The following is a 23,547-nucleotide window of genomic DNA, read 5'->3' as shown; positions in this document are numbered from 1 at the left end:
CTCAAGTTCATCCTTTATCCATGGCGTGTTGTGATTCCATTTGAGGCTTCCACACTATTGGGGCGAAGCTCTTTAAGGCCAAATACACCAAGAATTCAAACTCCATCAAAAGGTATGTCATGCTAACTAGTATATTATATTTTTATGTTAAATGCATGCTAGTTGTAAGGTTAATACCTTGGAGACCATTTGCATGTATAATTAGTAAAAACATAGATCCAAGGTATTTAGGGTTGTATGTGCACCATAGGATGTTGTAGTATACCAAAGCCCAACAGTAACCCCCATAATAGCCAAGTTTGAGTGTTATTGCTTCATTGCATCCTAGATACACGTAAAGTTAGCAACTTTATGTGTTCAGATAGTCACAGAAACCCAGATCTATGAATGGGATGCATTAAAACTGATTAGAATCGATTGAATAGAAACTGCATGCAAAGGATTTGGCGAGTCAGATCGCGAGTCTTAGATTCCCTGTTCGATAGTAGTGAGTTTGTTTAGTGAGTGGAGTAAAGACTCAGTGAGTTAATACATAGATCTGAGTGTAGAGGGACTCGGCGAGTCTACTCCCGGACTCGGCGAGTCCAAGGCACTCTCCTTAACCGTAAGAACAGACTCGACGAGTTATTCATACAACTCGGTGAGTCACAGAATGGACGTGTTCTTATGTTGAAGGTGAAATCGACGAGTTGATCATACAACTCGGCGAGTCAGATGAAGGTTGGCGGGATATCAGTAAAGAAGGAGAACTCGTCGAGTTTCGGTTAAACTCGATGAGTAGAGTCTGGAAGAGGAGTAGAAGGAAAGATAGGGACTCGACGAGTTAGAGGCCCAACTCGGCGAGTCAGGTCAACGAATTGTTGACTTTGACCAGGGGGTAAAATACTCATTTACCCTAAGATTAGTTATCAGTGTTTGATTAAGTGTCTTTTGGGAATTGTAGCCGAGGAGTTACCGGAGCAGCAGTCAGACAGTTCCCGAGCAGTATTTCAGCAGCCAACCTTACGAGGTGAGTTTCCTTCCAGTAGGAACGGGTCTATGGCCATAATGCCGGCCCGTTTAGTTATCAGTAGTTCCAGACTTCAGTCTGATGCAGTAGTTCAGTATGCTTGGTGTCTTTGTGATACAAGCATGGTATGTGTTATGTGTTCCGGACTATGGTCTGATGCAGTATGCAATATATGTGTTCATATTATATGCTATGATTATGTTATGCTAAGTTTAGTCAGTTCCGGACACTAGTCCGATACAGTTTCGGACTTCGGTCTGATGCAGTGGGCAAGGCCCTAGTCAATTTCGGACTTCGATCTGATGCAGTTCCGGACTTCGATCCGATGCTGTGGGCAAGGCCCTAGTCAGTTCTGGACTCCGGTCTGATACATTGGGGAAGGCGCTAGTCAGTTCCGGACTTCGGTCCGATGCAGTTGGCAAGGCCCTAGTCAGTTCCGGACTTCGGTCCGATGCAGTGGGCAAGGCCCTAGTCAGTTCCAGACTTCAGTCTGATGCAGTGGGCAAGGCCCTAGTTAGTTCCGGACATCGGTCTGATGCAGTGGGCAAGGCCCAGTATGTGCTTTGTATGTTATTGTATGGTATGTGGTAGTTTAGGGGAGCTTACTAAGCTTCGTGCTTACAGTTTCAGTTTTGGTTTCAGGTACTTCAGCTAGCAAAGGGAATGGCTAGGGATGATGGCATGGCACACACCACAGTTTAGCCTGGGAGATTGACTCTGATATTTTGATATGATCTTGACACTATTTTTGATTTGATAATTTATTATGACATTTGAGATACATGATTCTTGGTTTTTATCTTTTGATATTTAATATTATGGTTTAGTAATGTTTTCAAACAAAAAAAAATTGGGTTGTATTTTTGGGATGTTTCAAGTTGGTATTAGAGCCTTGGTTTGAGGGATTCGGGCGCACTCCCGAGTGTGTCTGAACTCAAACTAAGGAAGTGGTATAAAGTTTTCAAAAGAAGAGAGTTTTAGAAAAACAAAAAGAAACTTAAAAAGAAAAGAGTTTTAGAAAAGCAAAAAGAATTTTTAGAAAGAAAAGAACTTTGAAAAGATAAAAAGAATGTGGTGCATGTAATCAGCCGAGCTCGAGTAAGTACTCCCAAATTATCCATACAAGTTTATGCTATGTTATGATTATCAGTTATATTAGAACAACATGCTAGATTAGGACTAAGAATCTAGGAAGGATGCCTTATGTACCTGTTATATGTGTTTCAACTCTATGAAAAGTGCATGCTTGTACAGAATTGTCAGTATGATAGCCAGAATAGTATATGCTTGATTATGTGTACTCGATGCTCGAATGTTGCTTGCTTTGTGCTTTTAAGAGTCTTAGTTATCTTTCACTAACTAGTAAATGGATATGTTACGTTACATATTGTGAGGATTAAATAATTTCAGAAGGTTATGTCTAGCTCTATTGTGCAGCTCTCGTCTGAGTCCAACTGTTGTAGGGTAGGATCTCTTATTCGAAGAATTATCTAGTCTTAGTGATAAGTAATAGTATTCACGAGCTAGTTAGGTGGAGGTAGTCAGGACTTCTTGTGCAGCTGATAGCGGAGAGTGGGTTGCTGATTACCCTAGGGCAAGCCTAGGATAAGAGTAGCAGAGAGCAATGGTAGTAAAAGGGACTTGGTGGAGTCAAGGTAGTTCTTGAGGAAAGTACTGAGAGATGTGGAAGGTAGTATGGGCCCGTACTACTGAAAGCAGAGGATCTGTACTCGAATCAAGGAAGGCTGGGATGAGACAGGGAAAACTTGTAGTAGTAGCGATCCCTCGAGATATATCTGTATTCCCGACGTTGTCATTATGTGTTTTCAGAATGGTGGTTTTACGCCCTAGACCAGCAGTTGGCAGTTCAGGTGCCGGTGAGGGATCGGGATCAGGCTCGGGGGACGAGCATTTGGATGAGCAGACTAGGGAGTTTCTCTCCTCAGAGGTTACTCACATCATACTCGAGCAGACTCATGTGATCTTCGGTTCGATCAAGGAGGGTATTTTGGAGCTGATGGACGAGAGGTTAAGCACATTACGTGCTGAGGTGGTGGCCATGATGGGGTCGCGCACCCTCACTTTCAGGGAGTTCAGAGCATGTGGAGCTCCTGACTACCATGGGGCGCGGGATCCCATTGCGAGTACCAGGTGGTTGGCGGATGTCGCTAATGCATTCTGCACCAGCAGATGTCCCGAGGGGGACAAGGTCAGACTAGCATCCTGTCTCCTGAAGGACAGGGCACGAGATTGTTGGGAGGAGATCGTACATGTCATGGGAGATGACGCAGCTCTCAATGCGATGACCTGGACCGATTTCACTACCAGGTTCAGAGCCGAGTTTGCACCGATTGTCGAGGTTCAGCAGTTAGCGAGGGAGTTTCAGGATCTTACTCAGACTACTGAGACTGTGGCGGAGATTACCGACAAGTTCAGGGAGAGGGATCTTCTTGTTACTCAGTATTCGGTTGATGAGGAGATGAAGAAGGCTCGTTATCATGAGATGTTGAGGAGTAATATCAGACAATTTGTGAGTCGGTCCAGCTATACAACGTTGGATGACATGATTGCGAGGGCTCGTGAGAGAGAGATAGATTTGGAGATGGAGAAGAAGAGGAAGCCAGAGGCGGCATCTTGCACAGGGAGTTCGGGTAAAAAGCCCAAGGTATCAGATCACATATCTAGAGGACAGCAAAGCCACAATAAGTGTGGCAAGTGTGGGAGATTGCACGATAGGGCATGCATGGTTGGGATCTCTGATTGCTACAAGTGCGGTCAGAATGTGTTGGATTAATGTCTAAGTCCATAACTATAATTGGTAAGACTTGACCCGACCCGGCATGGTCCATTTGGGTTGCATGGCATCATGCATTTGGATAGACTATAATGAGAGAAATAACACTTCAGGTTTATTAATATATTATAAGTTCTAATATATTAATAAGGTTATTTAATTATTATTGATCAAGAATTAGTTTGTAATTAATTAAGTGATCAAAAGGAGACTAATTAAATATATGAGTTGATTGTGTAAATCATTCATTCTTATATATGTGGGCTTGTGTTCCAAGATTCCTTATGTTGGACTAAGTCCATGGGGTGACCCATGGATACTCCATGGAGGTTAAAATCCATGGAGCATAAGGAATGGGTAAAGTTATGAGTTACATGGTGTAACCCTAATAGCCACCATATAAAAGAATCCCATGGCTCAAGAAATCATGCACTAGAATGTGTGTATGAGAGCTAGACGATTTCAAGGAGTGTTCCATTTTCTCTCAAGTGATTCCATGTGCATTTGGTGTTGTGTGAACCATTTGAGGTGTCACACTTGGGGCACTAGGTACTCAAGTTTCATGAAGACAATCTACATCAAACAAATGTATGTATTCTATCTATTTGATTATACAAGTATCAAGTATTGTATGCTAGATAGGGTAATACCTTGGATAGTTCATATTTGCATGTATAATAGAGAAAACATAGATCCAAGGTATTTAGGGTTGCATGTACACTTAGGAGTGCTAGAATGCTCAAAACCCATCAGTGGTATCATAGCCTAGGCTTGCTTTCTCTTATACTTGATGCAAATACATTTTTCGAAGCCAAGAAGCTGTTCAGACTGAAAACTCGATGAGTTTTTCTAATAAACTCTACGAGTTCATTGTTTAACGCATGAACTCGACGATTTCTCTATAGAACTTGATGAGTTTTGGCCCCTGACAGCTTATCTTCGTGGTTTTTGGCTGGAATTGGACTAGGAACATTACCAGAAGTTTTTTTCGGACTTATAAACTTGTTTTTGATGTGGTAATGTTCATGCTAATCCAATTTCAAAGATAATTGTCAATAGATTCATGTTTTGTATTAGTTTAAGTTTTAGACTAATTACATGAAAAAAATTTGATTTGAGTTATCTTGTTCTTATGAGTTGCTTAGATTAATAGGAAGTTATGTGAAATTTTTGTTTTCAATACAAATTAATATAATAGTTGATTCTAACATGTGTTTTTGTAACTTGTCCTCAAGTTATATGAAAAGTCACACTTAAGTTTCTTAAAACTCATAAAATATGGCAATGGTTACAAAAAAATGAAGAGTCATGTCCTCAAGTTATGGAGGTTCAAGAGTCACTTCATTAAGTAATAAAATGTAACCTTAATTAATTCCATAAGTTACAAAATAAAGAAAAGTTACATTCTTTTATTAGTTTAAAGTCTTCCATAATTGAAGAGTTTTTGGATTAAAACTACTTTAAACACATAAGTTATGAGAATTAATTAGTTTTGAATAGTTTCAAAACTTGCCCTCAAGTTTTCGAATTTGAAAAGTTTTCATTTATGAATACTTTAATTCCAAGTTAGCCCTTGGAATTTTAAAAAATTAAAATTCAACCCTTATACTTTATAATATTATAAGTTAATAATATTTATATATATGTATAAGAGTAAAGTCAGTCTTACCGTTAGTACGCCTCATTCACGAAGTTGGTCTATAAGGGGGTATAAGGTTACTGCCTATAAAATGGCAGTTTAATGGGTGTCCACTCTTACCCACCGCTTCCTTGACCAGTGGAGGGTCGTTAGCCGAACGGGTAGGACAAGGACTAGAATTCTCCCTTCATTAAAAGTATTAATGATAAATACTAAGTAACTGAACTCTTATTAATATCCAATCTTAGTTACTTAGGAAAAATGTGAATTTGGTGCTAACCCATGAAATTACACTTTGCACTTTGCTTAAGTCATTAGTGGAGCGTGTGTGGTTAACCGGCACACTAACCTGGACTTAACAAGGTAGGAAAAGGGTAACTTAATATTTATTATAGTATCGGTGGAGCGTGTGTGGTTAACCGGCACATCGATTAAGGGGTAAAAAAATTAAGGGTACCAAGTATATTTGCATGGTTATTCACACCTTGTTTTGTGATCCTCGGCATCCCAGTCACAAAACCTGAAGGGCACACTCGAGATTGAAACATGCCATTGAACAATTCAATGAATCTAAAAAGAATCTAGGAGTTTCAAAACCAATTAAAACCTAATAATACATTTCGTTTATCTTGGTGGAAATTGGTGAATCGTCATTCACCAACCTTCAAATACTTTATAGCTTGGATTACGGCATCCCTCTTCCGAGTTATAAAAATAGTTTGTAGGGTCCTAGCCTTAATATTTCATATTGGGTGTTATATTAAGGACTTTTAATCAACTATCTTGAATGTCTCTCAAAAGATGTCTAGTGTAGACATCTATGATCCTCCCAAATCTCTTGGAACATCACTTCCTCCACCTCCTCCAATTATTCCCCCTAACCCACAAAGTTCAAGGTCACTCAAGCCCTATTGGCAAGGCAAGGTCTAGGTGTGATCACATCTTGGAGATGAAGTCACATATTGACAAGCCGGGAGAGTTGGGTGTCAAAGTCTTGAGAAATTCAGATGTTCAATCACTTTCTAAGTCACATGGTGAGTTCCTTTGGGACCTCTATGAAACAGACTATGACAAGACCCTTAATGATTTTATCTATTTGCTAAGATCAACTTCCTAAAACTTTATGGACATTGAAAATGATGACACTAGAAATCCAGAAAAAGCTCTCTTCCCTATGGAAAGGGATCAGCCATAGTCAAATTGGTTGACCAAATGGTAAAGAGAAAAGCTAAGTCTATGATAGTACTGGTACCATTACTAACGGGTCCATGTGTTTATATTGACAAAGGAAAGGGCATTAGTTGCGAAGCTGCCAAATTTTACCTAAGGATGTTAAAGTCAATAAGTTCGACTCTACTTCAGGTAAAGTCCACTATCTAACTCTGCTAAGTTTCTATTCTGAGATTCTTGATACATGATGTGATTGGGTCACATGTTGATGTTTTAAGAATCAAAGAAAAGTGAAGAAACTTAAAGAAAGAATATGCTGAATCTGATCGCGTAGATGGATTTCTATCGCAGAGTTTGAAGATCGGATTCTTAAGCTACTTCTTAGGAGTTATGATATATTGCTTAGGAATAGATAACAACAAAGTTTTCATGCTCTTTTGCATTGTAAGGATAGTTTTTCTGCAAAGTTTTTAAAATAAAAGGAAACATGATGTTTTTATTTATTTTAAAATATCCCTACAATGGAATTTGAGGAAAAATTGATGCTTATATGATTCCATTAATAGCAAGAGTGGAAATATGAAATTATTTCTTTCATTTGTGGTAATGTCCAAATTTACCAAATAAGGAAAGATCCTCATCACCCAAGTTTCAATTGGATCGAAACTTAGAATCATGCAAGTTGTAAAGCATGATGAATGAGAATTTTTCATCTTTGGAAAATTATGACTAGTTCCTTGTTCACATGTATATGTGAGTCAAGTGAAGGACTAAGGGATCGAGTACACATTCTTGTGCATGGGTCAAGTCCACCACAAAAGATCTATAAGACTATTCGTCATGATTTACTAAAATTTAGTAAATATGGTTACACTTACAAGCTTAAGTGTAACTCTGAGACATTGGAAAAGGTTCCAATGTATGGCGAAGCGAATAAGAAGAATCAAATTAGGCAGAAGGATAAAAGTTTCTCAAATCTGAAAAGATGGGAGAGTACTTTAGTATCATGTCATATGATCATCTTAATGATTAAGATACCTTATCGCAATTCATCCTCTAAGTGCATTCTAATAGCTAAGAAGAGGAGCTATGAACTTGAAGTGGTCAAATCAAGAAGATGAGTCATACTTCGTTCCAAAACAAGTCTTAGAGTCATACTCCAAGACTATAAGTTGAGTGAAATATCTTAAAGAAAGGTTTAAAACACTAGTCAAATGTAAGAGTAAAAGTTTTCTACTCTTGTACATTTGAAATTGGTAACTTGTGATGTTTTGGATAAAACAAAGACCAACTAAGGCCAATTGTGTAAAGTGTTTGTCTTGATAAAGAATCCAAACTATCTCTTGAATATTTGGCAAATAAGTCTTATATGTCAAGAGGATACTAGGAGTCTTAAAGATCCTGAAAGGATAATCAAGAATAAAAAACCTGTAAGTTTATCACTAGCACACGACTTGAAGTTTATAACCTACTGTGTTGACTTATTTTGTGCTCATTCCAGTTAAAGTTGGCTTTTCATATGAGTTCTTAGAGTTCTCAATTGGTTGCATAACAACTTGGAAGCAATGGCAGGCCCTTGAGCTGCCAGATGGCAAGAAATTAAGATTGAGTTCAGTCCATATGAGTTTGGATTTGTCATTATCCTTGTTTTGAGACTATGGTTTTGACAATTTACATGAATAAGAACATCTACATCATTAAATCTAAGTGCCATAAGGTTTCTCTCTGATTCATGAAAATGATGATGAGGAAAAACTTTCACTAAGTAGATTTTAACTAGATAGCAATTGTGATATTTGCATTCTCAAAGTCGTTAGTGGAGCGTGTGTGGTTAACCGACACACTAACCTGGACTTGTGAGAAGTGGCAAAGGTCTAAACAATTAAGACTATGATTACGGTATCCCTTTTCATTGTTCTTAAATTGTTTAGACACACCTGTAAGCTATCTAATGAAAGGTGTATGTTTTTGATAAAGTCTTATCAAAGCAATCTAGTATCAGAAATCTGAACTTTGGTAAGAAAGTCAATAAAGTATTGATTTCTAGAAGTCCAGCTGATTTCTGAGTACATGTCAAAGCTAGTGGGAGCATAAATGTTATGCTAATAATCATCATGTTAGTGGGAGCATGATAATTATGATAAGTATTGCAAGTTAGCAATGTTAATTATAGAAAACAGAAATTTCAATTTGTGAGGCTGCAGGGGTTGAAAAAGTTGTTTTGCTATAATTAAGGGAGATGAAATTATACTTCATCTAAAATCTAAAAGCTTAGACTGAGGTTTTAATCGAATTTAGTCAAGAATATATATGAATTTCATGTTGGAATGGCTGAACATATGGAAATTCTATATATGGGTCAATTATTTGCGTTCTAAACAATTCGATTATGATTACGACATCCCGTTTCATAATCTGAATTATGAGAACTTGGCAAATTGAAATGGAAATATTATAGCAAAATACTGGTTTAGTCTTTATGTGAGACATCATGAATCGTGTCCCATATGCTTCGGATATGGGATCGATTACATGTGCTATATTCATCCCTTCTAAAATTTTCCAAATGCCAAGGGCATTAAGAAGGGAAAAGGTCTAGAACTGGATCTGACTAAAACGATTAACAATTGTCGAGGACAATCTAAGGTTTACCAAAGATTGGTTGCTCAAGGACAGTTGGAAGTATAGTGTTAATTGTTGGAAGGACCATATTGACATATTCTGAAAAGAGCCAAATCTTGTTCAGAAGTGATAGTAAAAAAGGGAATGTGGAAATGATCCATTGGTGGAAGTTGTTCAATAATTTTGTGTAAGATTAGGAAACTTAATGCAATAAGGATGTTTCCAAGGAGTTGATCTCCTTTGGAATGCTCTGTAATGTTTGTTGTCAAGTCTTTGTGACTTTGTGCATAATCATTACAAGAGAACCAGTGCATATAAGTTTAGAATCTAACAAATTTCGGTAAAATGGCGTAAATTTGGAATTCCTACATTTTCCATAAGAATTTGGGAGTGTGAAATTAGAATCATTGAAAGTTTGTTCAATTGGTTTATTTCACTAAGTAATGTTCATAGACAAACATAAAGTGCATATTTGGTGTATGGCAAAGCTATTGTTTAGAAAACATAGTGTACATGCTCGGAGCATGGGACAACTATTGTTTTAATTCAAGAATAAAGTTGATAGCTGAAACAGTATGCAATGAATAATGTGTAATCATATGGTGATAAATAAAAGGTGTTTTATTTATGTTCATAGGTTTTGATACCATATTAGATTCAATTATTCTTGTGTTTCATTTTTCAATTTTTGACTTCCAGGATAAACTAGGTTATTCTTCCGGAATGACTAAGTTATTCAAACCATCCACAGTCGGTCATATGTTGGAAGTAGATATGAATCAAGACTATCATGGGTTGGCTTGTAGAGGTCCAAGTTGGTATACAAAGTTGTGCTACAACACTCATGAGTGCTCATAAGTTCTGAGTATTGGATTCAACCCATGCTCATTGGAATCACTTCATGGATTTTATCACGAGTGATCATGAGATGATAATATCTTATATTCTTCAAGCCTAGAGATATGAGTTGTTACTATGAGTTGGTTGTACATTGATTGCACGAAAACGCATTCGGTAACTCGATGTTGTGCCTTTGTGTATGATTCAAAAAGTAGTAGAACAAGCCATATGAGTCGAAGTTTATCCATTCCTTTTACCTTCGGGATAAAAGCGATATCTGTGGGCCCCTCGATGATTTAATGATGATACATGTAAGTGCTTGGCCATGCCAGGACTGGTTTGATCTGTTCAATCAGTCAGTCATCATGAATCGGAATTCGGGAAACAACAAATGGACAGAGAGAATGATTTTAATCCATGTCTCGGTCCATATGATATCTAGAATGGAGGAATATATGATCCCTTATCTAATGGACAAGTCATTGACAAAGGTCAGAGTTCATCGACAAGGTCACAGTTCGACAGAAGCTTTTGAGAGCTACGATTGCCTGTCGATTCTTGATGTCTTAAGCAATAATAGTTTTAGACTTATCCAAGTGGGAGATTGTTGGATTATTGTCTAAGTTCATAAATATAATTGGTAAGACTTGACCCGACCTGGCATGGTCCATTTGGGTTGCATGGCATCATGCATTTGGATAGACTATAATGAGAGAAATAACACTTCAGGTTTATTAATATATTATAAGTTCTAATATATTAATAAGGTTATTTAATTATTATTGATCAAGAATTAGTTTGGAATTAATTAAGTGATCAAAAGGAGACTAATTAAATATATGAGTTGATTGTGTAAATCATTCATTCTTATATATGTGGGCTTGTGTTCCAAGATTCCTTATGTTGGACTAAGTCCATGGGGTGACCCATGGATACTCCATGGAGGTTAAAATCCATGGAGCATAAGGAATAGGTAAAGTTACAAGTTACATGGTGTAACCCTAATAGCCACCATATAAAAGAATCCCATGGCTCAAGAAATCGTGCACTAGAATGTGTGTATGAGGGCTAGACGATTTCAAGGAGTGTTCCATTTTCTCTCAAGTCATTCCATGTGCATTTGGTGTTGTGTGAACCATTTGAGGTGTCACACTTGGGGCACTAGGCACTCAAGTTTCATGAAGACAAGCTACATTAAACAAAGGTATGTATTCTATCCATTTGATTATACAAGTATCAAGTATTGTATGCTAGATAGGGTAATACCTTGGAAAGTTCATATTTGCATGTATAATAGAGAAAACATAGATCCAAGGTATTTAGGGTTGCATGTACACTTAGGAGTGTTAAAATGCTCAAAACCCATCAGAATGGGCATATGAGTAGGGATTGTACAACCGCCGCCACCACCACAACAACTGATCTGATTTGCTTCCATTGCAATAAGAGGGGACATAAAAAGTCCCAGTGCCTGAGTTTAGCAGCAGCAGGGAAGGTGGCAGCACCTGCCCCTGCTACTTTGAGGATTACAGACGACCGTCAGGGTCGGGCTGAGGTGCCAGTGGCGAAGAGTAGAGCTTTCCAGATGATAGCAGAGGAGGCGCATGCGACTCCGGATGTGGTGACAGGTATGTATTTTCCTCTTGTCTTTGTATTTAGTATTGTTTATTTCTCATGGTTATGTGTTTGTAGATAGGGTCGTTCTTAGTGAACGACATTTCAGCTACAATATTGTTTGATTCTGGGGCCACCCGATCGTTTGTCTCGCTTGCGCTTAGCAAGAGATTTAGCAAAGTTCCGGGGGAGCTGGACGGTCCACTTGAGGTTGAGATAGCCGATGACAAGACCGTCAGGGTCGCGAGGGTACATAAGGGGTGTTCGCTGTGGTTATTTGATGAGCAGTTTTCAGTAGATCTGGTTCATATTCCCCTGCGAGGGAAAAAGGTCATAGTGGGTGTGGATTGGTTGAGCCCCAATGGGACAGTGATTGATTATGACATGCAGTTAGTGAGGGTTCGCACTCCTAGTGGGGGAGAGTTAGTGATTCAGGGTGAGAGGCCATATCGCGGAACGATTATGTGTTCAACAGCGAGAGCGAGGCACTACTTTCAGTAGGGTTGTGCTGGGTAAGTCGCCTATGTTTTAGATGCCCGGGAGAAGGGCAAGGCGACAGTTGACGATGTACCGGTAGTATGCGAGTACCCGGATGTATTTCCAAAGGATTTGCTTGGGATAGCTCCTGAGAGACAGGTTGAGTTCAGGATTGACCTGGTTCCTGGTGCGGCTCCAATAGCCAAGGCACCATATCGGTTGGCTCCTCCCGAGATGAAGGAGTTTTCTACGCAGCTGCAGGAGCTGCTAGACAAGGGTTTTATCAGACCGAGCAGTTCACCATGGGGAGCCTCGATCCTATTTGTGAAGAAGAAGGACGGGTCACATCGTATGTGTATAGATTACTGCGAGTTGAAAAAGGTGACAGTGAAGAACCGTTACCCACTTCCAAGGATAGATGACTTGTGTGATCACCTCATGGGAGCATCTTGGTTCTCCAAGATTGATTTGTGCTCCAGTTATCATCAGATGTGGGTCAGAGGTGAGGATGTACATAAGAGCTCTTTTAGGACCCGCTATGGTCATTATGAGTTTGTGGTGATGCCATTTGGGCTCACCAACACACCAACCGCGTTCATGGATCTCATGAACCGCGTATGCAGACCGATGTTAGATCAGTCTTTGATAGTGTTCATCGATGACATCTTGGTATATTCCAAGACTCAGGAGCAACACGAGGAGCACCTGAGGGAGGTGCTAGAGACACAGAGGAGGGAGAAACTTTTCATGAAGTTCTCCAAGTGTGATTTCTGGTTGCGCGAGGTGCAGTTCCTTGGACACCTCGTCAACCAGAAGGGTATACTAGTAGATCTGGCCAATAGAGAGGTCGTGATGCAGTAGGAGGTCCCGAGGTCTCCCTCTGAGATTCGGAGCTTCCTAGATTTGGCAGGGTACTATAGGAGATTCATCCAGGATTTCTCCAAGATAGCAGTTCCGCTCACTCGACTGACCTGGAAGTTGGTGGCATTTCGCTGGGGGCATGAGTAACAGGCAACATTTGAGATCCTCAGGCAGAGATTGTGTGAGGCACCGATTCTTACCCTGCTAGAGGGAGTGGATGACATCGTAGTCTACGGTGATGCTTCGATCACAGGTATGGGAGCAGTGTTGATGCAGTGAGGGCATGTGATAGCTTATGCCTTTAGACAGTTGAAGCCTCACGAGGCTAACTATCCGACACACGATTTAGAGCTGGGGGCAGTGGTGTTCGCCCTCAAGATTTGGAGACATTACCTCTGTGGGGTCTGTTTTACCATTTACATGGATCACATGAGCCTGAGGTACCTCATGGATTAGCCGAATCTAAACATGAGGCAGCGTCGGTGGTTAGATGTGGTAAAGGACTATGATTGTGAGATCCTTTATCATCTGGACAAGACCAACATAGTGGCCGACGACTTGATCCGCAAGGCGATGTCGTACCCGATCAGGGATATATGTCTGAGGATGACAGTGATTACTCCATTGTTGGAGCAGATTAGAGATGCACATGTTAAGGGCCTAAAGGAGGAGAGACAGAAGTGTGATAGGATCGTGGGTCGAGTAGCTTCTTTCGATTATGACAGTCGAGGATTGTTGACCCTTCATGGGAGAGTTTGGGTGTCATATTGGGGAGGAGTACGGCAGGTGTTGATGGATGAGGACCACAAGTCTCGGTTCTCCATCCACCCAGGGGTGACGAAGATGTACAGAGATCTCCGACCCGATTATTGGTGGCCCTGCATGAAGCGGGACGTAGCTTGGTACGTGGAGAGATGCCTGACCTGCAGGAAGGTCAAGGTAGAGCACCAGAGACCCCACGACAAGATGTGGCCATTAGACATTCCCGTGTGTAAATAGGAGGATATCACCATGGATTTCGTTACTAATCTTCCCAGGACTGTACGTGGAGTTGAATCGATTTGGGTCATAGTGGATCGGTTGACCAAGAGCGCACATTTCGTACCGATCCAAGAGAGTATGTCGGCTGAGAAGTTAGCCGATATTTATGTGCGAGAGGTTGTGGCACGTCATGGAGTTCCTGTTTCGGTAGTATCAGATCGAGACATCCGGTTCACTTCCAAATTTTGGAAACGGTTCCATGACGTGACGGGGACTCGTCTCCTTTTCAGCACCGCTTTCCACCCTCATACGGACGAGCAGAGCGAGAGGACGATTCAAACTCTCGAGGACATCCTCCGAGCATGTGTTCTAGATTTTGGTGGCAGTTGGGATACGTACCTTCCATTAGCGGAATTTTCGTATAACAACAGTTACCTAGCACCATACCAGCATTTCCATCCACTCCACTCACTGCAGGTGAGGTCATACCCATTAATCGACCTTTTAAATGTTTTTAAATGCTTTTATCGGGGGGGGGGGGGGGGAATACAAGTTGAATTCAACAAGTTATAGTAGCAATCACGTGTGATTTATAACTTGCAAGCAAAAAGGATTTTCTATACTTTTAACTGCTTTGCCAACAAAACTGCTCTAAATGCTTATCAAGCTCATTTTTCATGTTAAATTGTTATAAAACTATTTCCAACTCTTTTAAACTTCTTTTATTCCCAAACCATATATACACCAATATATTTATATAAGTAAGACTTGAAGGACTTAGGACTGATAGCTCACCTTACCTCCTGTTCTTGTTTGATTGTGGACTTAGGGTATATTGTTATCTGTCCGACTGTCATTGAATTCTTAGTTATATATTATATATATTTGTGTTGGATATAAAAGTCTTCACTTCCATTCAATACCTTTGTGTATCAAAGGCATGCAACCAACATTTATATTTATCTATAATAGGTATAGTTAAGGATTACCGCTCATTACTACTATTACCACGACACTTACTATAGTTAGTACAGTTATGAGTCAATACATGTTAAATACTATGCAAAGAGAATACTATATACTATACAAGAGAACATTCAATACATTATACCAAGAAGTACATTATACTCTAATACAAGAGAATATACTAAAACAGAATGTGACATACTACTTCTCGATATGACACTTCACTGTGCTATCACTGTGTAACCAGAGTCTCCTGGAGGGAGAGCGGGCATTATGTATATAAATCTATACAGGATAGACAATCCCACATCCCGACTGCTAGCTACAGTCCGAGCCGACTAGGCCCACGGGTGACAAAATGTCACCATACTACGTGTGACCTGGAGGGTCATCAGTTATTCGATCGTCAAACAGCATGGTTACATACGAGTTCACATTCAGACCTTTAATTAACACATTAAGAATTAAAGGCAAACAGACTCCCCGAGGTGTATTGTACATTTAATACTAACTGGAGTCTGCATTTTTATCACATTCAGGCGGCAGTGGCACTGTTGGGGGAAAACATTATTTTCACAATTACTTTACATGAATGAAGTCTAAAAATATATTTTCATACTGATAGTTTCACTTGGAAAACTTTTACACTTTCAAAGGATCAAACATACAAATAACCGAGTATTGGTAGAAGACTACTTTTCCTAGAAAATATAGGATTTTCTAGGGATCATACTATTTTCAAACATTGATAACAGCTACCATATTACATGATTGTAAACACTTTTATACACGTAATGACACTAAATACTTATGAACTCACCAGCTTTATGCTGATACTTGTTTTCAAAATAACTTGTATTTTCAGGTCATCAGTAGACAGGTACAGATGCAGCTTTTGAGAAGATGGAGTGCATACAAGACTCATCTTTTATTTTGATTATACTTTTGGTGTCTAACAAACTATACAGAACACGCTTGTATTACAATTATTATATTAATGCAATGGTTGTTGTTGCTTGTCTTTACTATTATGCATTGTTATGATACTGTACATGACGTCCTCCACCCCAGAACGCTTCCGCCGTTCTCGGTTTTGGGGTGTGACAGATTGGTATCAGAGCATTGTTTATAGTGAATCAAGTATATCAATTTATAAAAGATATATGAACTATAAACACATCGGGATTAAAATACTCGGAACAAGAATATAAACTTTTAAATAATAAAATATTTAACTAAGTATATATATATATATATATATATATATACATCCATTATTACAAAGGGTTAGTATCATACTAGAACAGAACAAAAGTATTAAGATTGTTGAACATCACAATTAGGCTTAGTGACATATAGTCAAATCTGGGTGGATGTAGCCTGATCAACTACATTTTCCTAGGAGTGAATAGCATGTGCCTAAGAGTGGTTGTGGTGTTGCAACAAGTCTAAAAACTTACCAACACTACTACAAGAACATTAGAACAAGAAGACTATAGGAGTATTCTGTATTACTATAAGTTACATATGTGAGAACTAAAAAGGTCATTACTAGTAGAGCAATAGTTGCTAAGTGGATACTCTACGGTTACATGTAACTAAGGCGCTATAGACTTAGAATCTGTGATCTTTGCTTACTTCCTGTTCCTTGTTTGGTTGTGGATTTAGAGTTAGGGTCACTTATTCGAAGGTCTATTCTGTTTCAGTCGCATGTAATTAGTATGCACTATACAAGTATTGGTCTAACTCATAACGATCATCTTATAAGTATCTTAGATTGGAACGCCTATTAACTACTCTTTCCCCATTCTTGCGCAGATAGCATGGCTGGTTTCCACCTTCCTGGTGATATGTACTATCCGAACCAAGGAATTGGAGGATGCCTCAATGAGGAGCCAGAAGGTGATCAGCCGATCCCTTTGGATGATCACCATGCAGAGGGCTTTTCGGATAGCTCCGACTCCGAACCAAAAGTCAACAACCTACCCCCAGTAGCTCGAAACCCCAACCCCCATCCAGCATTTCAAGGTCCTACTCCCGTGTGGGAAACAACCTTGAATCGATGGAGCGATGAACAGGGTCAGCCTTTACCTTTCAACGGAGACCGAAGTTTTTACAACATAAGCGAGGGAGGTTCAGTTGACCGAGTCTTGCCCATCATGGTCCGTAGGATTGCTAGGAACGTCGAACAAGGTCATGCAGCCATCCATCGGCAGAGTTGTGCAAATTGAAGCCAATTGTAACCTTAACACTGTCCGTATCCACCAACTTGAAGAAGCTATGGATAGGACTAGGAGGACCAATGAGGCTCTGCAGCAACAGCTAGCTGCATCCCGAGCCGAATTCATGGAATTCTGAGCGCATCAGAGAGCTCATGAACGACATCTTCAGGAAGTTGTACGCCAACTGGATGATCTTAGGGTTTGCCCAAGGGATACCGGTCGCCAGTAGAAGATGTCAACTCATCTTTCTCTTTTGTTTAAGGAATAGCTTTTTCTTTTCTATGCTTGGTAGAGCACTTGTCTGTAAACATTCCTAAACTTGAAAGCACTCTAACTAGACTTCTAAGCTGCCAAAATTTTCCTTATGGTTTGATGTAAGATCTACTGTTAGGTCAACTTTTCTAGAACTCCATTTTACATCATTAATACCAGTAATTTGGCAGTTATCTACTCTATGGGAAAATCTATACTTTCGTGTTTCCCTACTATGTTGCTATGACTCTATCTGATAGTTGGACTATGGCGATTTAGTCCATGAAACATTCTCATCATACTTATGGTCGATTCTTACTGTTATCATCACTTTTCATAAATTTTCAGTAAAAGATGTCGCCTCGTCCTCGTTCGACCAGGGGCAGACCTGCAACTCAAACTCCACCACCTCCTCCTCCGCAGCTCGATGTGGTGATGTTTCAGACAGCTGTAACCGCAGCTGTGACCACATCTATGGCCCAAATAAATTCTGGTGATACAAGTGGAGCCGGAATGGGAACCAACTCCAGACATGGTGAAATCCACCCACATACATAGGGGTGTACCTATAAGGATTTCATGAACTGCAAAGCAACATTCTTCATTGGGACCAGAGGGATCATTGCACTGTCCCAATGGATCGAAAGAACTGAAGCCATCTTCGAGATCTGCTCGTGCCCCGAGAAAAGCAAGATTAAGTTCAATGTTTGCACCTTCATTGAAAGGGCCCTGACATGGTGGAATGGCCATGTCAAATCACTCTCCTTGGTAACAGCCAACACCATGGGCTGGGACACACTAAAAGACCTTCTGACAAGGGAGTACTGCCCTAGGGGTGAAGTTCAGAAACTCGAGGAGGAACTCTAGACCCTCAAGATGAAGGGGACCGACATAATGGCTTATACAGCCAGGTTCTACGACCTGGTAACTCTATGTCCTAACATGGTCCCTACTGAGAGCAAGAAAATTGAATGATACATTTGGGGTTTAGTGCCCCCGTATAGAGGGAACGTTCTAGCATCACACCCTACGAACTTTGACAGTGCCAAGGAATTGGCCCAAAGGTTAATTGATCATGAAGTTCCTTCCACTCCATCAACGACAACAACGGTTGCCACTGCACCAATCAAGACATTCGATAACAAAAGGAAACGGTGGGACCGAAAGAAGGGCAAATCAACCCAATCCTCTTCAGAGAACCAACAAGCAGTGGCTATCCATGCTGCCACTACTCCTACTGCCCTTGTCCCAGCCAAAACATATGTTGGAAACCTACCCAAGTGCACCTAGTGCTCCTTCCATCATAACGGCCCCTGCCGTGAAATGCACTGCACTAACTGCGACCGGAAGGGCCATACTGCCCGGTTTTGCAGATCTCAGCCCAAGCCCGTCACTCATGTTCCTAGTACCGGAGTAAGCCAGGCCTGCTACGGCTGTAGCAAGATAGGGCATTTCAAAAGAAACTGTCCGAAAGCTGGGAATACGGGCAGAACAGGAAGACTACTTGCTATTGGCCACAATGAAGTAGTAGCACACCCCACAGTAGTCATGGGTACGTTCCTTCTTGATAACTCTTATGCTTGTATCCTATTCGATAGTGGGGCAGAAAGAAGCTTCGTAAACCAAAACTTTAAACACTTACTTAAACAATCCCCACAGCCATTAAAAGAAACCTTCGTCATAGAAATGACTAATGGAAAGAGTTCTAACGAGATCTACATAGGTTGTACCCTCACGCTAGATAATCATTCGTTCCCAATCAACCTCATACCAGTATCGATCAAGAGTTTCGATGTCATCGTGGGCATGGACTAGTTGAGTCTCCATCGTACCGATATCCTGTGTTTTGACAAAGCAATCCGTCTAAATCTACCAAATAACAAAACCTTGTTAATCTACAGAGACAAACCCAGTACGAGTCTTCGTATCATCTCAAGTATTCAAGTCCAGAAGTAGTTACGCAAGGAATATCGTGCATTCCTTGCACACATCGTCGATACGAGCCAGAAAACAAAAGACCTAAAAGACTCGCCCGTAGTACGCGACTTCCCCGACATCTTTCCGGAAGAGCTACCAGGTTTACCTCCCCAACGTCAAGTCGAGTTTAGGATCGACTTAATTCCAGGAGCTACCCCTGTAGCCAAATCGCCCTATCGTTTAGCGCCAACTAAGATGCAAGAACTGTCCGGTCAACTTAACGAGTTTCTCAGCAAGGGCTTTATAAGACCAAGCTTCTCACCCTGGGGAGCGCCGGTCTTGTTCGTAAAGAAGAAAGACAGATCGTTTCGTGTGTGCATCAATTACAGAGAACTCAACAAGCTGACGGTCAAAAATCGTTACCTTCTTCCTCATATAGACGATTTATTCGACCAACTGCAATGGGCGGGTTACTTTTCCAATATTGATCTGAGGTCCGGGTATCACCAGTTACGAGTGCTTGAGGAGGATGCCTCGAAAACAGCCTTCTAAACTCGTTACGGACACTAAGAGTTCGTAGTGATGCCATTCAGACTGACCAATGCGCCCGCAGTATTCATGGACTTAATGAATAGGGTGTGCCATCCCTACTTGGATCAGTTTGTGATCGTCTTCATTGATGACATACGTATCTACTCTTGAAGTAAGGAGGAGCATATCGATCATCTACGACAAGTCCTGGAAACCCTACGATTGGAGAAGCTATACGCGAAGTTCTCTAAGTGCGAATTTTGCATCCGAAGAGTCGAATTCTTAGGACACGTGGTTAGCGAAGAAGGAATCCACGTAGACCCATCCAAGATTAAAGCTATTGAGAACTAGTCAGCACCGAAGACGCCTACAGAAATTCGTCAATTTCTAGGCCTCGCTGGCTACTACCACAGGTTCATACAGAACTACTCTCGAATCATGAAACCCCTTACAACATTGACCCAGAAAGGTGTGGCCTTTGACTGGGGAGAGAAACAAGAGAAGGCATTACTAACCCTGAAACGAGCCTTATGTTCTGATGCATCCAATCAGGGGCTCGGTTGTGTTCTGATGCAACGAGGTAAGGTCATCACCTATGCCTCAAGACAGCTAAAGACACACGAAGTAAACTACACCACACACGACCTCGAATTAGGAGCGGTTGTATTCGCCCTAAAAATTTGGAGACACTACCTGTACGGTACAAAGAGTACTATCTTCACAGACCACAAAAGCCTACAACACATATTCAACCAGAAGGGGCTCAATATGAGACAACGACGGTGGGTCGTGCTACTCAATGACTACGAATGTGAAACTCGTTATCATCCGGGTAAAGCCAATGTAGTAGCAGACGCCCTATGGTCGAAGGGTCATATCATTAACAATGACTATCCATTCGCATCTATCCGCACAGATTAAGGAGACTCATCTCGAAGCATTTAAACTTGAAAATGTGGCGGGAGAATCCCTGTGAGGAATGGATAAGAACTTGGAAGTCAAGGGTGACAGAGCCTTATATCTCATGGACCGAATCAGGACACCACGACACGGTGGCTTCAGAGACTTGGTCATGAAGGAAGCCCACAGCACTCGATATTTCATTCACCCAGGTTCAGATAAGATGTATCTGGATCTTAAAAAGGCATACTGGTGTCCTAACATGAAAGCAGAGATTGCTACCTTCGTGAGTAAGTGCCTTACTTGCGCAAAGGTTAAGGTCGAATACCAGAAACCGTCAGGTCTGCTCCTGCAACCGGAGATACCTGAATGGAAGTGGGAGCGGATCACTATGGATTTCATAACCAAGCTACCCTAGACAATGGGTGGACTTGATACCATATGGGTCATCGTCGACAGATTGACCAAGTCCACGCATTTCCTACCCATCAAGGAAACAGACAAGATGGAGAAACTCACAAGAACATAGATTAGGGAGATCATACGACGGCATGGTGTTCCCATATATATTATCTCCGATAGGGATAGGAGATTCACTTCGAGATTCTGGAAGTCACCGCAAAGCTCCTTAGGAACGAGGCTGGACATAAGTACAACCTACCATCCGCAGACCGACGGACAAAGTGAGAGAACTATCCAAACTGTGGAAGATATGTTGCGAGCCTGTGTGATCGACTTTGGTAAGGCATGGGATACCTAGTTACCCCTTGTCGACTTTTCCTACAACAACAGTTATCCCACGAGCATCAAGGTTGCTCCATTCGAAGCACTCTACGGCCGAAAGTGTAGGTCCCCTCTATGTTGGGCTAAGGTGGGTGACACTCAGTTAGCTAAATGATGAGTTCCTGACAACAATCTCATGGGTACTGTGACAACCCGAAATTTTCTATCCTGTATAGTCAAACACTTCATAGAAAGTCAAACTCATTTCTGCTACCTTTTAGCGCGTTTGGTGTCCGTTTGAGTATTCTGAGCTTTAATCCTTCAAGAGGTAAACATAGGATGTAAACTACAGGGCATTTTGTGCATCTCAGAAGTCTCAAAAGTCTAAGAGTTTGGAGTTTACGGCCCAAATGGTATTTGGACCATAAAACTCCATGGACTATATATATGGCACTTAGCCATTTTTCCTTCATTTCTTCCATTTCAAGCTAGAGAAAACCCGATTTCTCTCCCAAGGATCTTCAAGATTTCGTCCCAAATGTAAGTACTTCTATCATAGAGTGTCTTAAAGCTTCTTATACTTCCATATATCAAGAAATCATCCAAGAAACACCAAGAACATGGTGTTTACGGTCCAAGGTGTTCTTGGACCGCAAACCCCCTAAAATGGGTGCCAAAGTGTGCCCTAGTTCCTTCTAAGCCTTGAAAACTAGCATAGATCCTTCCCTTGATGAGTTTAGCACTTGAAAAACACCAAAACCCCCATGAACATGAGTTTACGGTTTGGGGATCTCCCAAAACCGTAAACACCCCTAAAGGGTGTTTTGATGCCCCTAACAACTTAGTAAGCCTTGGATATTAGCATAGAGCCTTACACGATTGAACTAAGGACTTCAATACACGAAATGGTACTTCTTACCATGATTTTACGGCCGTAAACTCATGGGGAAGTGGTCCCCTGGACCGTAAACTCCAACAAACATGGTCCATTCACCATAAACTCCCGTATAAGGCCTTGCACTCCTTTGTTTCAATCCAATGGCCTCCTAACACTTTGACCAAAGTGTTTTCCTCACATTAGGATGTTTAATTAGTGTTATAATCACTAATTATATATATATATATATATATATACATATGTCTTCATATGTTATTAGTATCATTGTGTGTGTCTAAGTCTTCACTTGGCACCAAGCACTTATCCGACACTTCCATCCGATCCGCTCACTGCAGGTGAGTTCATACCCCTTAATTAACCTTTTAAATGTTTTGTAAATGTTTATAATCTCTTTATGTGGGGATACAAGTTGAATCATGTTTAATTATTATATCTAATCACATGTGATTGATAACTAGCATGCAAATGGGTTTACTATACGTTAATTGTTTACCAAACAGATTTCTTCGAATGGCTTTCTTAAATGTTTTTACATGTTCAAAAATCTTTATCAAACTGTCTTACATACTGTAAGTTTCCCTTTCAAACTCTTTTACAAATGTGTTTCAAACAAAGGTTTTCCTTATACTTAAACTATTTTATCAAAATACTTTCAAATCGTGTTATAAACTAGCATCAAGTCATCATTTCTTAGTATTAAACTATTCAAAGGTTTTACAAAACTTCTTTTATGCTTTTATATTGTAAAATGCATGCCTTAATATGTATAGTTATATAAATAATGTTTAAAGGACTTAGGACGGTCAGCTCGCTTTATTTCCTTTTCCTCGTTGGGATGTGGCCTTAGGGCATCGATTGCTCGTCCGAATGTTGTCTAAATATTAATTATATATCATGTATACATATATAGGTATAAAGGTTCCATTAGTCAGTTCAGTATCTTTGGGTAGCAAAGGTATACTTCCGGATATAATCATACATTATTAGTAACTATTATAGGTATAGTTAGGAGATACTACTTACCATTCCAAGTACAAGGAATCACACAAGAGTCAGTCCATTCATGAGTCTATACTAATACATTACATGTTATACGAATATGTTTACTTATATACGCTTACATTGTGACAA

Source organism: Lactuca serriola, chromosome 8, assembly GCF_051521515.1.
Source record: "Lactuca serriola cultivar US96UC23 chromosome 8, Lser_US96UC23_V15, whole genome shotgun sequence".
NCBI classification, from domain to species: domain Eukaryota; kingdom Viridiplantae; phylum Streptophyta; class Magnoliopsida; order Asterales; family Asteraceae; genus Lactuca; species Lactuca serriola.
Note: the sequence above shows the minus strand (reverse complement) of the source record.